Here is an 18,710-nt window from a genome sequence, read left to right on the forward strand (position 1 = left end):
ACTTGTTGTTTTTCCAGCAAAATATAAAGAAATCACACTGTCACGCTTGAATTCCATCTGAAAAATTCTCACCAAAATGCTTTTGTACGCTTGTAAACCATATAATGAGCTGTCACTGGAATATTTTTAACAACTGTCGGACGAGTGGCTTAGAAATGAGAGCAGTCTGAAGTTGGTTGCAGTTTTTTAATCTCACCCTGTATACTCTCTGTAGCCATACACTGAAGGCTTAAATTTGACATAACAAAAACGCTCATAAAATGCGGAATGTATTGCAGATTCCCTTTAAATTTCACATATAACCAATATTTTTACCATAACAAGATCTAGTGTAAATATGGAGTATAGAGGACCACTCCTTCGGTTACCTCCCCACAAAGGGTATAAATTTTGAATTACCAAAACGCTCATAAAATGCGAAATAAGCATTGATTATTTTCAAGCTTCGCACATCCAAATGTTTCTATCCAAACCAGGTCTGATATGAAGATGGGATATATCGGGCCACCTCTTTGAATACCTTCCTCACAAAGGGTCAAAATTGGGAATATCTAAAACGCTCATATGCAATATGATCAGATTCTTTTTAAATTTAGCTCATCCCAACATTTGAACTATTACAAGATAGGAAGTGGAAATTGGATTGGACCAGCTCACACCTTCTGGTACCTCCTCCACAAAGGTCAACATTTTGAATTAGATGACAACGGGTCAACATTTTGAATAATAATAACTTTTATAAAATGTGAAATATGAGTCCTATTGTCTTTACAATATGTTAACAACAAGATATCTGATCTGACTATGAAATTCTAGTTCGAATGTCGAAGAACAAAAAATTAACTTTTCTCTTTAAAACATACAAACATGTCAGAAAAGTGTTCATTTCGGAATGGGCCGCCTGCATGCATACACCCTAGGATCAAACATACATATTAGATCTTAAACTTTCGATTTCGATGCTGCATGTTAAAATTTCTCCTTCTCTCTACTTTCTAAAGTTTTATTAAGGAAAAATCTATGAAAACTTTTCTCCAATAATCTTTGTTATTTTTTTTACAAAATAGAGATGTACTCTTTTGTTATTAATCCATTATTTTGTTGTTTATAGTTTAATGACAGGGAAATGTTTATTTGTATATACATACAGGCAAATGTACATGCACACATACACATTAATAATACACACAAGTGTTATGGACATGCTGACCGATATAAACAAGAAAATGGGCCCATTAATGACGTCAATTGATCAGTTCACAAGGGGGCCGAAAATGGATAATTTTTTAAAATAATTTTGTTATTGTTATTCGTGCGTTTGATTTCTCAAATATTGAAAAGAAAATAAAACAAGCATTGCTTTATATCCATACTCACTCCTCTTCAAGGTAAGGGGTAAACAGATGACCTCTTATATGAAAGTATTCTTTTTTCTTTTTGTTGCCCTCAAAAATTCAGGGTCAATTTATGAAGGGGAAATAATTGGAGCAATTGGGACAGTATAAATGTATATATTTTGGAAAGAAACTGACAACTAAGTTTGCTGTCAATTTACATATTGTGATTTAAAATTTTAAGAAAGTCCAATCAGAATACAGTAAAAACTATTAACGACCTTAAATAGGAATTGGAAAGTACAAGCCATGGCCTACATAAGGTAGAACAGTAAACCCATCTGACAACTAAGTCAACAATAGAATTGTGATTTGAAATTCAAAGGGAGTCAAATCACAATAGTGAAAACAAGTTAAAAAAGCAGTAAGTTCGGCCGGGCCGAACTTTAAATACCCTCCACCATTTGGAACGAATTAGAAAATTTTCAAAAAAAAAAAAAAATAATAAATAAATAAATAAATAAAATCCATTAAAAACTCTGTTAAAATTTTTAAAATACCTAATATAAGAAGGTGCCGATATATGGGGAATATACGTAATTGTGGACCTACATAATCAAATCTATGTCTGGGAGTAAAGTATTCACAAGGAACTCCTTTTGTGGATTTTCAGACAATTCCATTGGAAAATGTGGCTAACATCATCAAAATACCGAATATCGGGGGGTACCGTTATATGGGGGCTATACGATATCGTGGAGCGATATAGGTAATTCTCTTTCAAGGGATAAAGTACTCACAAGGAACTCTTTGTGTGGATTTTCAGACCATTCCATTGAAATGTGTGATTAAAATCATCAAAATACTGAATATCGAGGGGTACCGTTATATGGGGGCTATACGATATCGTGGGACCGATATAGCCCATCTTCTAACTTGACCTGCCAGCAGACAAAAGAGAGTCCTGTGAAAAATTTTAGCTTCCTACCTTAATTCGTTTAGACTGTAGCGTGATTACAACAGACGGACAGAAGGACGGACGGGGCTAAATCGTCTTAGAATTTTACGCTGATCCAGAATCTAAAATGCTTATTTCGATGAGTTACAAACGGAATGACGAACTTAATATACCCTCCATACTATGTATGGTGGAGGGTATAAAAACTACCAAGTTTTTTGTCAAATTGTTGTCAACAGTAGCGCCTTTATGTAGTCCTTGGTCGCCCAAGAAGACTACTTCTGACAACTATTCGACAATAAACTTGGTCGTCAAAGAGTCAAACTTAGTTGCCAGATGGTTTGCTGGCCCACCTTATACAGGCCATGTTGGTCAACTTTATGTAGACCTTAAAAAAATACGAACCGATTGATTTCTAAAATTTTCCAACTACAACAAAATAGGCTTTTGTATTTATTTTTATCTTGTCTTTAAAATTTTGACTATCTTTCATTATTACATTTTTCGATTAGATATCATTTTCCATTTTTTATGATTTTCATGAAGATTTTGAAACTGTTTCTATATTCCAAAAATGAACGTTCAAGAAATCGGTGGCGATGGATAAAAATACATTTGGATTATGATGGAAAAAGTTAAGTCTTGAGGGGAAAACCCAAACATAAAGCATGGTATTGATTGCAGATTTAACCAAATTATTTTGGAGGATTATTTTAATATTTTTCTACATTTTTATAGTTTCTGCAAAAATAAATAGAGATTCAGTGTTGCTAATCAGCAAGTCTCTTTCTCTTATGTTGTGAAATATCGCCGTTGGACCACATAATGCCCGCTTTTCAATTTGCTTAAAAGGGATAGTGAAGACCAGTCGTTATATTTGTCTGACATCCGCCTGTCCACATTCCCTACAAAACTGCAGAAGGATAGTTTTTTGTAACAAACGCGCTATTAAGGTATGTCCGCCTGTCTGTTAAAAATTAAAATAGAGGCCCCAATATATTATGTATAGATTTTGGCCAACAAGTTTGGATAATGGATGTTTGGTTTTGAAAATGGCCAGAGTTCCTTTACCTCCAGATTTTCGATTTTAAAATCGGCTTTAATTCGACATAAAGGATTCAATTTCCATTGGGAAAAATAATTGAAAAACCTCAAATGATGAATCGGGTCGTCAACGTACTATACTATAAAGTCTTTCTGCAGATTTTTTTTGTCTTCTCCCATTTGGATGAACCCGATATATTCCACAATTTTTAGGCTTTAGCCAACAGCTACAGCTTATTCGGATGTAACTCGATACATTTTAATATTGATTCATTTGTAGTTCCATGTAACAATTCATTTGTAGTTCGAGATTTCTATTTGTAATTTGTAAAAATTCAACCGGAATTCGAGAATTTCGAGAAATTAATTCGAAATATTTCACTTCTAATTCGAATCACTGTATGTGATTCGGTGAAGCAAATATGAAGCTAATGTACAAAAATCCGTTTTTAATACCCTCAGCCATATGGCTACAGAGGGTATTTATCATTTGATAGGTCAAAACGTGCCTAGTCGAAATAACGATTTTAGACCCTAGGTCTCTTTGGACCAAATCCGTTTCAGAACATTTGGAGTCGATCTAGAGATGTCCGCCCGTCTGTCTGGTGCTCACGATAACTCTCGAAGGGAGTATCCGATTTGGTCCAAACTGGGTACATCGTAATATTTTTGTCAAACTTAGATCGATTTCGGAGATAGGCAATATCGGTCCACTCCTTCTGGTACCTCCCCCACAAAAGGTCGAAATTTTCAAAAAATATATATTTTTTTTCACAGAAAGAGAAAGGATAATCCGATGCTCCAACTTTGCATATCCTAATATTTACGTCAGTACTAGGTCAGGTGTGAAAATGGACAATATCAGTCCAATCCATCAAGTACCTCTACCACAAATGGTCAAAATTTTGAATAATTACAGCTCTCATAAAATTTGTTGTAAGACTTTGAAGACAATCAAATTTAACACATCCCAATATTTATGTTAACCCGAGTTTTGGTGTTAAGACAATATCGGTCCACTCCTTTTGGTACATCTCCCACAAAAGGTCGAAATTTTCAAAAATATATTTTTTGCACAAAAAGGGAAGCAATAATCTCATTTTGCTCTAATTTTCTAGGACTCGTGCCAAAATGGATAGTCTTGGTCCACTCCATCAAGTGCCTCTCCCACAAAGAGTCAAAATTTTGAATAATTATAACTCTTAAAAATATGATGTAAGAGTCCGATTGTCTTCAAACTTCACACATCCTACTATTTTTATGAATCCAAGATCTGGTAGTAAGACGGAATATATCGGTCCACTCCTTCTGGTACCTTCCCCACAAACGCTCAAAATTTTGAATATTCATGGAGTTCATAAAAATCGAATTAAAATCCGATTCTATTCCAGACATGGTTCATCTCAATATTTCCATCAACACAAGATCTGTTATAAACATGGTAGAGATCGAACAATTTCTGTTGCTATCTGCCCCATATAGGGTTCACAATTTTGAAAAACATAACGCTCAAAGAAGGCATCCAACTCTCTTCAAATTTCACACATACAAACAATTTTGCTAACACAGGATCTGCTGTGAAGATGCTATATATCTGCGAACCCCTTCTGGTACCTCACACACAAAGGTACAAAATTTTCAATTTCCATATTTACCATATTTTATTCAGTACGATTCTCGGCTCCCAAAATCGGAGCGGATGTCTTTGATCACATTTTTTTCATGTTCTTTGGTATAATATCTCGACTGTTACACTAAATGCTAATATCTTAGGGATGTATGTCCCATATGTTACAATATTGACAGCATCGTAAGGCCAAACGATCAACCTCGAAATATGGAGGCATCCACTGACACAGACGCAACTAGGTGGATTCATACTTGGAATTGAAAAATTCAATGAATGTTGGGACATCTTTGCCTTACATGGCCACATAGGGTCTGCGCGAAGGCATACAGCGAACATATATTTGGCGAAAGTGGGTTGATGATCGAAAATCTTAACTGTTGTAGCCAATACACGACATGGAAATCTTTGCTCTTATGATCTCATACCAATAATAAACAGAAAGGCCAAATGACGAATATGGAAACAAATAAATCATAACCATATCATCCCACACCTAAACAAGATAAACTTCAAAAATAAAAGATTGTATGTTTTTAAATTGACTGACTTTGATTACATTAGTCGATAGATGAATTAAGTATTTCTGAGTTAAGCTTAAAACCAGGATTCTATTAAATTAATAAAATCCTTGGGAGATTATATTTTTTAATTTTTATTAATTTTATATTTTTGTTTATTTTTTTCTTCTTTTCAGGTAAGAAATATTTTCTGGATTGATAAAGGAAACCCTTCGATATAAATGATATTCCACTGCTAGAGAGAATGCGATCCTCCTCTTCAGGTAGGAATCACGGCAAAAAATATTGAGTTTTTAAAATAAGAGACAAAAGTGATTTTTGCTGTAGCTCAGATCAGGCTGGTCGAGACGGTTTGCGTTGGTGACAAAGTTTTTTGATTATTTACACGACGGCAAATCCAAAAGCATATTGTGGGCATTAACATGAAAAATGTTTGGATTTTGGTATTTAATCGTTTTGAAGGGCTAAATTAATTATTCATACATAATTACGTATATTATCTTGTTCTCATACATATGCATTTTCGATTGTTTTCATTGTGGCTGACTTTCGGTTAGATTTAGTGAGACAAGTTCAATGCAATCAGCTATCGATATTTTAATTTGATTTTAAAGTGAGATTCTTCAATTTATATTAAATTTTCTATTTTCCAAAATGCAAGCTATAAACTCCAACCAATAACAAGAGGTTGATTTCAATAATGACTCTAATTGGAATATAAATAATTAACTCCAATATATATAACTCTTCCCAATACTCAATTGGAAAATTCCTTACCCATACTGCAAATAATAATTTCTACTATCGATCGGATACAATTATAAAACAATAAATATCACAACGAAATATTTTTCAATACGCAAAATGAAAATTTTGTATTTTTCCACATAGTATTGATCATTTTTGCTTGTCACACACACGTTTTATGGCATACATATGTCCAATATACATTCATATGGATATATATGTATGAAGGCGACATTTGTTTTTACACGAAATAAGCAATTTCTTTTAACAACATTAAACAGTGCCACCGTGGGCGACAAAGCAAAACAAAATGAGGAAAAAATACGCTCATATAATATAGAAACATATAAATGTAGGTATGTTTGTTAAATTTATTTGTACACTTGTAATATATACTCGAAAAGTACAGAAGAAAGAAAACTGCAACAAAGAAGTTTCTTTAGTTTTCTCCTGTTGATCGGTTTATTGCGTATGTCTCTCGACTGGGTCGATTATTATTTTGACGTTTCTTAGCTTCTTAGCAGTACAAGAGGAATTTTTTCTCTGCTCATTTATTTGGAGAGCACAAATTGTAATAGAATGTTTGTGGGGAGAACTAACATATGTACAGTGGTGTAGGTGCTACATTAAATTATCCAAAAGATTTTTTCGTCAGTATGAAATATTAAAACTGAGAAGAAATTCGCGTTAAGGTAGCATTTAAGGGCCGACCGCGACAGACAATGGTTGGATGGAGTCCATATATCCAGAAAAATTAACAGTTTGGATATTCGCTTGTGGTGAAAATAATTGAATAATTTATTTACCTCTATCGAAAAATGCTCAACTGTAAATACTGGGCTATAGTTCCATTAAAAGGTCTCCCTGGAAATTTCATATGGAAAATATTCATAAAGTTCTAACAAGTTCTGCTAGGTTTAGTTTTTTTAAATCCTTTGAAACCGTAAATACTTTAAGTTTTTATACCCTCCATAGGGTACTTTGTCATTCCAGTTGTAACAACTCGAAATACCCATATTAGACCCTACCGTATTCTGCCTGCCGTGGCAGAATACGGCTGGAAGTAACTCCGAATATTTGGTATTTTGATGTTTCTAAGCCACATATTTTAATAAAAAATTTTAAATTTGCCATTCAACAGGTAAACAAAGGCTATAGTCGTGCGGCGCTAACCATGTGATTTCCTATAACACTTTAATATATTGGATCCACCGGTTCAAATTAATTTTAGCCTTTGCAGTCCTGCAAAAATTTACATTTGGTTTTGATCAGTGACTTTTGCCCTATATTTAAACCTTTGTCGTTCTGATAGGCATTAAAAAAAATTTTCATAAAAATGTTAATCCATTTTAGCCGATTATTGTCCAGCCCAGTTCTAAATTCTAACCTCATGCAAAATTGTGACGCGTATAGCGACTATGTAGTGACTACAAAATCTGAAAATTTTCAGATTTTGTTCCACTTCTAGCAAAATATGACCCTAATCTAACCTTCATGAAACATTTTGTGAGAATCGGACGATAGTTGCGAACTGTATTTAATACTCCCAGCACATAGTGTTGTAGGGTGTAAAAAATATTACAAAATGTACAATGCAATATTGTAAGTAAAGTTAAAAAATCGCATGCAATAAAATTTGACAAAATATTGTCAAAAAAATATTCACATTATTCATGACCTGTAGGGCAAGTGAAAAATCAGATTTTTTTCTGTTTTCGGTCCATTTGAACCCCGAAATATTTTATGTAATAAATAATTGAAATATTTGGAGATTATCTCCTCCCAAACAATAGGCTTCTATTCTGACCTCACCCCTAACTTTATAACTAATTTTGTGCGAATCGAACCATAATTAACATGAACAGAAGGACGGACGGATACAGGCGGGATAAGAAGATTCATATATAACATCCTTTGTAAAGGATCAATATTTCGAGGTGTTTCAAACGTTTTGGACCAATCAAACTTATCATACCCCCAACACATAGTGTTGTGTAGGGTATAAAAATATCAATATATAACAATCACTTTAGCAGAAAATCGGAACTGTTGATTTTGCCGTATATTGAAGACTTTGCCAACCGATTTCTCTAACAGTCTAATGGAAGTGTCCTTAATATTCAATCCCGATATTTTTATTTTAAACAATAGGTCCACGATTTGGCATAGCCACCACCCGATTTTCGATAATTTTGTTTTTTAATCATATTTTTCAACCGAATTTGCTGTTAATCGGCAAATTATTTTCCCAAGGGATAAGCAAAAACCTTCTTGCAAAAGGATATTCATATAGCTCCAAATTGTGATATAGGCTCCATATAACCGCGACTTGGTTTTTAGAGTCTAAAACACCTCTTGACATTATATTTGACTTAGGGGCTATGCTCTGATTGACCTGAAATGTTTATCACAGGAAGGTATTGAAAACTGTTTACGAAAAAGTGAGGGAAATACCTGGTTACTCGGTTATTCGACAAAAAGATTGGATACAAAATCCGCTTTTTATTCGGTTCTATGTCCAACATGGGCTACGCGATCCACCGTTTTTTCTAAACTTTACATCTTTCTTTGGCCTTGAGATGTAGGCTATAATGTAGTATGTAGATTTTAATACTCAATAATTCTATTTTAGGGGTTTCTCGAAAATTCCCGTTACAAGATTGTTTGATATGTATTTCCCTAGGCTTTCAAATGATACCCATTTTATAGAACCGGATAAAAACCGGATTTTGTATCCGAACTTTCGGTCGAATAACCGGCTTGCCGGGTATTTCCATCACGAAAAATTACTTTAACGTAATTGGGTGAAACCCGGAATCTGGTAGGTATCAGTTATAAAAATTTTGAAAAGATCCCCTCAACTCAATTTGCGCGCGACAAAGTCAGAGCACGACACCAAAGGATTTTAAATTTCTGGAGTAAATTTAAATTTCATGGCCCTATATTAATTTAGATATTATTGAGTTCCCTTTACATAATAATTAACCAAAATACAATTTTTCAGCCGAATCGATTAGAAAATATTATCAGAACCTTTGGAATAACTAAAATCCATAGGTGTCTTTATACAAGGGGTGTACCAAATGTGGATCCTGTATTTATAACTTTTTAACTAATTTAAAATTTGGGAACATAGATGGTAAATATGATACTTATGTACTGACTAAACCGAAAAGAGAACCAACCTGACCAGTATTTCAAACCAGTTGTGAAACGAGTTAGTCCCTTTATGTATTGTAACATCTATGTAAGGAACTTTAAAAAGTTTGGCCTAATAACCAAAACCTATTTTGGGTGTTTGGGGAATTTTCCACATCAAAGTGAAATTTTAAGAAAATTTACAGCGAATTTGAAAAATTGCTAAATTTCACGAAATAAAAAATATATAAATTTTGAATTAAATTTACTTAAAAACTATTATGTTACGATATTAACTTTGTTCCGAGACTTGCAATGAAATTTTGGGTTCAATATTTCCTCCTTTTCTCTACAACGAAGTTGTATCTTACTTTCTTGTATCTACTCAAGAGCTGTAAATTATTTATGTTTTGTAAATTGTAATTTAAGGAACATTGCGAACCATTTACTATTTTTGACTTGTTTCACTTTTGAAAAATTCAAATATCCCATCCCTGTCATCTGTAGACAAATACGATCTTTCCTCTCTCTCTCTCTTTCTCAGTGTCTCTCTTTGTTTCTGGCCAAAAATAATATTTTCTCTGAGCCAATTGTAGCAACTCACTTGCGCCATTAAATCATTGGCGCAGTGGAAAACCACAGAAAAATCTCTGGTTTGCTCGTCGTGCACAATTCCCGACATATGGGTGCTATGGCTAGAGGAACAAGACGAAGACGATGCTGTTTGTTTTTGGTGTAATTTGAAAATTGTTCCGTTTCGCCTTTAGGTTTTCTTTCACATCTTGACGGTTTTGTTCACACGCGCCACCAGTGCTCCGTCCAAGAATTTTTCACCAAAAATAATTTCTTGATTCAAGTCAGTCGGTTTCTTCATATTGAACAAAAATCATACGAATTCGTGCCGTAATATTACTAGTTATTCCCTCTCCCATAAAAAAGAAATACACAAACACAGAAACAAAAAGAACAAGTCTTTTTTATAGAAAGAAGAAAAAAATAAATTCAATTATGTGATTTCTAAAATTAAATTTAAGCAACTTTAAGTTAAGTTACCGGAGAAACAAACAAAACGAAGCACAGAAAATTAAATTTCCCAAAGTAGTTTCCGTTTTCGTCAAAAGTGCTCAGATTCTGATAATTTTAAATTCTTCTAAATTTCGTCTAAGCAAAGAAGACGAGGAAGAAATAAGTTCTGTGTAGAAAAGTGTGTAACGAAAGAAACAGCATCTAGTTAAAAAACAGAAAAGATATAACTTCCCCTCCAGCCCCAAAAGAAAAAAAAAAGAAAAACTATTTAAGTAAACTAAACTTTGCCAACCAGTTGCATTTGATGTCTGCCATTTGTTGTTGCCTTTTCGCCACTATTTTCCAGTTGCGACAAAGTTTTTAATAAAAAAAATTGTTGTTGGTAAGTTTTCGTTTCGTTTTTTGGTAACATTTACAAGAAGAAGAACAAGAGTAACTAAGACGAAAAAGCAGTAAAGCTAAGGAAGAAGTTTCGTGTTTCCTATAATATTTTCTAGTGACGAGGCAGGCGCTCACAAAAATAAAAACAAACACTGACAAGAAAAAGAAAAAAACTCAAGAATAAAACTAACAAAAAATAGAATTTTTCCTACAGATTATGACCTAAATATCTATCATGAATGTGGTAGCTCTTCTTCGTGCTATCTGGCTGTTGTTGTTTTTCATGTTGCCTTGCCTTGCCGGGAGGAAATAGAGAGAATAAACTATTTTAAAATTTTCCAACTCATGAAAACTGCTGTCTGTAGTGCGCCATCAACGTGTGTTGGAGATGTTTCTACAAATGACGACAACGTTGTTGGTGACGACAATCGTGATGATGATGTTGTTGTTATTGTTATTGTTCACAATCCCTGAGTATTTCATAAATCTATTCTCAACTTTATTAAATCATCTATCCCGAAAAAAATATATTCAAAACATAAGGTGCCGTTCATACTCGACGAGGAGGCATGGTGTTGTAAATCGTATGTGCCTGCCTGCATTCTGTGAATGCAATATCCAAAGTGGACGTACATTTGTATGTAATAATCATGGATGAAGTGTGAAATGATGAATGTTTTTGTTGGTGCTGTGTTTTTTATTTCTATCTCATGACAAATCTTTATATTCACAAAGTTGTTGATGATGTGCCTACGTCTATTTTTGTGAAATTCATTCTGTATAAAAAAAAAAACAAATGATTTGAATTACTTTCTCTAGAAAAAATATCCAATGTCCCAAATAAGATTTACCGAATGATGATGGCATGTTTCGTGTAAAATGAAGTGAAACAATTTTTTTTGAAAATTGAAGGAAAAAATCTCTCATATGAAAATTTCTGCTCCAGTTCCGCACACAAATCGATTATTTTTGCAAATAAATTCTAAATTGTGTGAATCACGATTACTTGTCAAAAAAAAGCACGGGTCCTATAAATAAAGTTCTGAATCAAAGACTGGGGGTGTAAAATCCTTTTTTAAGGTTGAATATGGTTGGTGTGCATATTAAGAACTCTAGAGGGCGGATCCAACGTAGGTCGAATTATTGCGTATCAAATTTTGCTCCTGAACTCCGTAGTATGAAATCGTCTTTGCAGCTCATTTCTTCAGTCATATCAAATGAGGGTTCTTATTTTGTAGTATTTTTAATTGTTCTAATTTTATTATTTTTATTTCATTTTCGTCTTGATATTTGAACCCGAAGATAACTCCCATAATATAACACCGCATCGCCGGAGTTCACTCAAGTGAGATATGCCGTGATACATGTTTCTTTCTGAATACAAATAACATATAATAATTCACGCAAATGGATGTGCATGATAGACAAAAATATAAATAAACAAAATAATAGCTCGGGCCGGGACGAACTTTTAATACCCTCCGCCATTTGGAACAAAATTTCAAGATGTAAAAAACTTCAGTTAAATACCTCATATCTGGATATAAACTCCTATGAGGACTATACAAAAACTTTGACCTATATAGACAGATCGGACGTCTATAGCCCATTTTCAATAACAAAAGTCCTGCCTAAAATTTTATAAATCTACTTCATTTTGTTCTGAAGCTATAATGATTTAACAGGCGGGCGGACGGACGTCGGTAAATCGACATCGGATTTTAAATAGATCAAGAATATAAATATTTTTTAGGTCCATAGTATAGTGGAGGGTATAAAAAGACCATCGAAATATCTTGTGCGTGAGAGCTTAACTACATTAATTGTTCTGGGACATTTCACTGGGGAAAAATGCCATCTTGTCGTACTTATCTTCAGTTTCAAGAAAGAATGGCGAACAAAACTTAAATGAAATATTATACACAATATTTCTCATTCGATTAAACTGAAGTTCGATCTACGACGAGTCTGTTCTTCAGGGTTTCTTATATCCTCATCAAGACATTTCTTCGTCAATAGGAGTTTTTTAACCACCAGATTTCATTGGAAAAATATTGAAAATTGTGTGAATTACAGATCATTTCGGCACATGCAGGTTTAGTTTATGACTGCAATATTTTGTAAAAACGATTTAGCAGGGGCCTAATACCATATAGAGGTTATATATTATTTGATCTGGTCGAAATATGTCTTATTCAAATAATGGTTGTAAGTACATGGCTAATTTTTAGACATTTAGAGCCAATATAGCCATGTTCCATTAGTTCTCTCCGTATTTGTGTTGGTCTAAACGTGGTACACAGACAAATTTGTACCAAACTGAGATCGATTACGGATGTAAAGTAGAATAAGGTCCAATCTCACTCTTCGATTGTCGACTCTATCCCTTTTTCTGTGAGAAAAGAAACACGACCGCTTCGTTAGGGTGTTATTTCAATTCTTTGTATTTGGCTTGAAGTACCAATGTAATGAGAAAAGAAAACAAACCGAATGGTTTGGCTGTTGATTCAATTCTAGTTTTATTTCAAAAATATTTCCCTTACGTACTACTGAAACTAATCTAACTTAACCTAGTCGCAGTCACACAATTGTTCTTATCTATTCTAATATTGAATGGAGAACATTGCAGGGCTGCTTGTCATTTCATTCTAGTGGTCTTGTGCATCTATTGAGCGCATCGACATCTGTGCGTGTGGGTCATAACCTTTATTATCTGACACATCGTATGCGTCAGCGCACAAGATCACCGAATTGTTCACATGTGGTTTTTTATGGCGGCTGCGAAATATGTAATTTTTGAATATTGATTGTTTACTGCTAGTTTTTCCCAACGCCTCAACCGCACTCAAAAGTATGTACAAAGTATTTTGTACAACGGAGATGAGCAACACCGGCCCACTGGTAATTCTAGGTTCTGCTAAAAGTAATTGTGTCTCTTTGTACCAAATCTGTTTCAGGACATTTTAGGTCGATCTAGGGGTTGTCGTCCATCCATCCGTCTGTCTAGTGCGAACGATAGCACTCGAAGAGAACATCCGATTTGATCCGAGCTTGGTGCATAGTAATATTATTGTCAAACTTTGATCGAGTTCAGATATGGACAACATCGGCCCGTCCTTCCTGTACCTCCCCACAAAAGGTCAAAATTTCCGCAGAAAATAATTAACCTATAGAACTTGAAGGGATAGTTCAATTTTGTGCAATCCCAATTTATTACATACCTCTCCCACAAAGGGGTAAACATTTTGAATGGCCAAAATTCTCATAAAATGCGAAATAAGCTTTAGATTGTCTTCAAATTTCACAAATCGCCATATTTTTATTAACACAAGATCTGGCGTGAATATGATAGATATCGGCTAAACCTCTTATGGTACTTCACCTAAAAAGAGCCACCATTTTAAATACTCATTTCGAAACAAGTCAAGTAAATGGCCGCCGCCACAGTTTATTGTCATTTGAGCTATTTTTATGGCATTCTCCATTACTTTGGCCAACATTTTCGGCGATAGGTCCTCACATTCTTGAGAGATATTGTCTTTAAGAGCTGAAAGAGTCTTAGGGTTGTTAACATAAAACCGCGACTTTAAAAAGCCCCACAAAATAAGTCTGGAGCCATCAAATCTGGCGATCTTGCTGACCAATGCAAATCGCCAAAACGAGGGGAATGGACGCTCAGAAATGCATCCTTCAGCATATCGATTGTGGCACGTGCTGTTGGAACTACATGTTTTCCAATCCTAACTCATAAAGTTGCGGCAAAAATGTCGTTGATCGTTTGGGCCGCGACGTCTTCAACAAAAACCTCCGATTACTCCTCCGAATACAGCACACCATACAGTGCCTTTGAGCGGGTGTAATGGCACTTCGAGGGTTACACGCGGATTTTCAGTGCCCCAGAAGCCTAAATTTTGTTTTTTTTTTTTTACGTACCTGCAAGATGGAAATGGGCCTTATCACTAATGATTATTTTTGATGAAAATAATCTTGTTCTCGTTGGTGATTGAGGATGGCTTGAGCGTATGTTAGACGCGATTAGCTGACTGTAGCTAACAGCTCATGCACCATCTGGACTTTGTACAGAAACATCTTTCAATCTTGTACCAACATTTGTTGTAAAGACCATCGACTGATAGCCATTTGACGGCGACGGCGCTTCCATGACATCCTCGGCTACATCAGCAATATTCTTTGCAGAGCGGATACTCCGGAGTCTGCCACGCCTAGCAGTATCTTTTGTTGTGCTAGTCTCTTCGAGGCGAGCGGTTAAACGTCGCAGTGTTTCGCCAGTAGGCGTAAGGAAATCTGCGACGAAATTCACGTTGTGCCAAAGTCACCGACCGATTACTGGTCAAATAAATAGTCACTTTTATTCCGCGTTCTGGAACATTGTTTCGCAAGTGTTCATGGGGCCAATCGTAAAGCTTATGGCATTTTCTAATCGGAGGGTTACATTTGCGCCACCTTTTATACTGTTTAGTCTGGTCGGTTACCCAAAAACTTGTAACAATTCTTAAAAATTGTTACAGGAAGTCGTCTGAAAGGAGCGTTTCGAGAGTGAAATTTTCGAGAGAAGAGTTGGCAAATTCTGATCCTAAAAAAGATTTTCTTGCAAGCATTTACAACACTTCTAATTGCTGCATAATTAATAAACTGTTTAGGTTTGATTAATTTGAAAATATTCATAATATTTGCTACTTTTCACCAGAAGCCGTTTCTGCACTCGAAAACCTATCTTAAATTGTAAGGAAATGTAAGAAAACAGGAAAAATGTTTGCGATTGAAGTACTCTTAAAAATATTTGTCGATTTCTCTGTTATTATTATACCCTCAGCCATATGGCTACAGAGGGTATATATCATTTGATACGGTCAAAACGTGCCTAGTCGAAATAACGGTTTGAAACCCTAGGTCTCTTTCGACCAAATCCGTTTCAGAACATTTGGAGTCGATCTAGCGATGTCCGTCCGTCTGTCTGTCTGGCTGGCTGGGGCGCACGTTAACTCTCGAAGGCGGTATCCGATTTGATCCAAATTTGGTACATCGTAATATTATTGTCAAACTTAGATCGAGTTCGGAGATGGGTACCTCCCCCAAAAAAGGTCGAAAATTTCAAAATATGTATTTTCTGCACAGAAAGAGAAAGGATGATCCGATTTTGCTCGAACTTTGCAAATCCTAATGTTTGCATCAGTGCTAGGTCAAGGGAGAAAATGGACAATATCGGTTCACTCCATCAAGTACCTCACAAAGTCCACAAAGTGTCAAAATTTTGAATAATTACAACTCTTATAAGATGTGAAATAAGAGTCCGATTGTCTTCAAATTTCACACATTCCAATATTTTTATTAACCCAAGACCTGGTGCTAAGATTGAATACATCGGTCCACTCCTTCTAGTACCTCCCCCACATGGGGGTCAATATTTTGAAAAACAAAACGCTAAGGAAGAAAGCGAAATATGCTTCCAACTCTCTTCAGATTTCACACGTACTAACAAGATCTGTTGAAAAGTTGATATATATCTGCGAACCCCTTCTGGTACCTCCCTCACACACAGATGGTCACAATTTTCAATAATTTTATCTGTCATAACTTGCGAAACAATTCAGCGATTCTTTATAATTTGCTATATCTAAATATTTCGTGTAAAATGGGATATTTTGTATATGGTCAGTTCTCGATGAAAATTAAACATATCCATTATTATATTTAGGTCTTAGAACACCTGCAGTGACCTAATTTGCATTTTTCTCCGCGAAAAAAAAAAAAAAAATAATTAATTGCTTTAATTCAGGCCAAACTTTAAATTATGGTCTAGTTGAATGCATTAACTGCTTAAAAGCAATTTCCCGGTATAACGTTTTCTAATATTTAATATCAAATGTTTTAAACTCACACCACACCAGATATAATTAACACATCAACATTACAATGCTATTTTGCTCTTGAATATATTTTGGCAACCTTAGACTTGGATTATAATAAAATATTTGGCATTGAATGTAATAATTTTATGTAATCTAACTATATAAGAATTAACATGCATTTTGTAAATAGTAAAATCTATGTAAATAATATTTCGATATATAAGCCCAAGGCAGGCGGCGAATGGGTGTACATACAAACACACTAATGTAGTTGGTTACATTTACCACATGCTGAGTACATTGGGTCGTATACTAATTATTTCTTTAATAGAAAATGCAAACATCATACGTACATACGCTGGTGGTATTAAAATATAGTAATGTAACAACAATAACACAAATAAAATGTGTGTAGGCATTACAACACTATTTTCGTTTCATTAAATAAAATTCAATTCAAAATTTCATGGCCACAAATAAAAGAACATTGAACTGCGTGCACAGTTTGTTGTATTTTTCTCGGTATTGAGAAATTGAAACCAGACATTGTTTTTTATTTGCGTTTGTTTGTTTATTGGCCACATTTGTTGTGTTTGGTTAATTTGCCAAATACAATTAAGTCAATCACGAATTTCGCCAAAAACACACACCACCGCAAAACGAAAACAAAAAAAAAAAAAACGCCTGCAAACTTCCGGCATAGGAATATATTATACGATGACTATAGAAAAGTCGCCGTTGTAGAAGTTTCTTGTCATGACAAATTTATTTTCCTTTTCGTCATCTACAATGGTGGTGTCAGTTTTTGTAACCTACAATTTCAATGTTTTTCTTGGGAATTTGTTATCTGTCAAGGTTGATTAAATTGAACATTTTTTGTCGGAAGGAAATAGCTAGCCTAAATTGTTCGAATTCAATTTTTACGTGTGTCTGTGCGTGGGTTTGAATGGTTATAATCGTTTAGTTGAATTTTACACATTGTCGTTTGTTGTTGATGTCCTTGTTGTTCTGCGATAGGCTAAAATTATTCTGGGGATAATTAAATAATGAAGAATATGAAATATCTGCGTTAGGGCAATGGGTTTGCAGAAGTTTCGGCAATATAACAACAAAAATAGCAAAACTCAAATTGGGGATTGAATAAAATAAACTTGAAAATTTGTAATTTGTATTGATTTCAAACAAACTTAAAAATTTAAGATAACTTAGAAATTTGAACCAAACCAAAACATAAAAACATAAAAAACAGGAGGTGCCGTTATATGGATGCCAAAGAGTAAACCTACATTTAACAGTTTTGTCGAGGAGTAAAATGGAAATATTAAACCTTTTTTCGCAAGGAATTTTATTACCTAATGATAACCCGAAATATCGCATTATAACTGTGTTTGTGGGTAATTGGGATAAAATCCTTCGAAATACCGAAAATCTGGAGGCACCGTTATATGGGGTCAATACACAACTGCGGACCGTTTTATCCCATATTCAACTGCAACCATATAAGGAGTTCTATTAACAAATAAGGCAAAAGGATATTGTATATAAGTATTCTAAATCCTACATCATTATCTACAGGGTGAGATAAAAAACTGGAACAAAGTCAAAGTAATTTTTACATTTTTTTAAATGTTAATGAATGACTGATAAAAATATGTCGAAAATAGCATCAAATTTTTGAATAAGTTTAGATTTGTTCGAATCGGTTGCCTTTGGCACGAATTGTGGCCTTCAAACGGCCAATGAAACCGTCACACGTTGCCGGAATGTTGCTCTGCGGTGTTTTTGCCCATTTCCGGCAAAGCGCTTGCTTGAGGTGATCGAAACTTTGGTATTTTTTAGTGCCAGCCTTGCTTTCCAAAATACTCCAGACACAATAGTCCAACGGATTGGTATCCGGAGATTTTAATGGCCATTGTGCGCTGGAAATGAAGCGAGGAACCTCATTTTGTAACAATTCTTGTGTGGCACGTGCTGAGTCCTGTTGGAATGTCCAAGTTTTGCGGCCAAAATGTTTGCATGCCCAAGGCTTTAATACAACATCGACCTCCACGGTCGATTAATACG

The 18,710-nt window shown here is 34.6% G+C and overlaps 1 protein-coding gene across 5 annotated transcripts in view; it reads left to right on the top strand.

Annotated features, from left to right (window-relative positions):
* Positions 1 to 18,710, top strand: part of LOC131800348 (RING finger protein nhl-1-like) — a 163,285-nt gene that overhangs the window by 49,006 nt on the left and 95,569 nt on the right. The window contains exon 1 of one of the 5 annotated variants that reach the window (XM_059120404.1): positions 10,134 to 10,777. The exons of the other annotated variants lie outside the window; for them this stretch is intronic. The gene's annotated coding sequence lies outside the window, so the exon portion shown is untranslated. Of the gene's footprint in view, positions 1 to 10,133; positions 10,778 to 18,710 lie in introns of those variants that run through there. 5 annotated transcript variants of the gene reach the window in all.

This window comes from Musca domestica, unplaced genomic scaffold (genome assembly GCF_030504385.1).
Source record: "Musca domestica strain aabys unplaced genomic scaffold, Musca_domestica.polishedcontigs.V.1.1 17, whole genome shotgun sequence".
Taxonomy (NCBI): Eukaryota; Metazoa; Arthropoda; class Insecta; order Diptera; family Muscidae; genus Musca; species Musca domestica.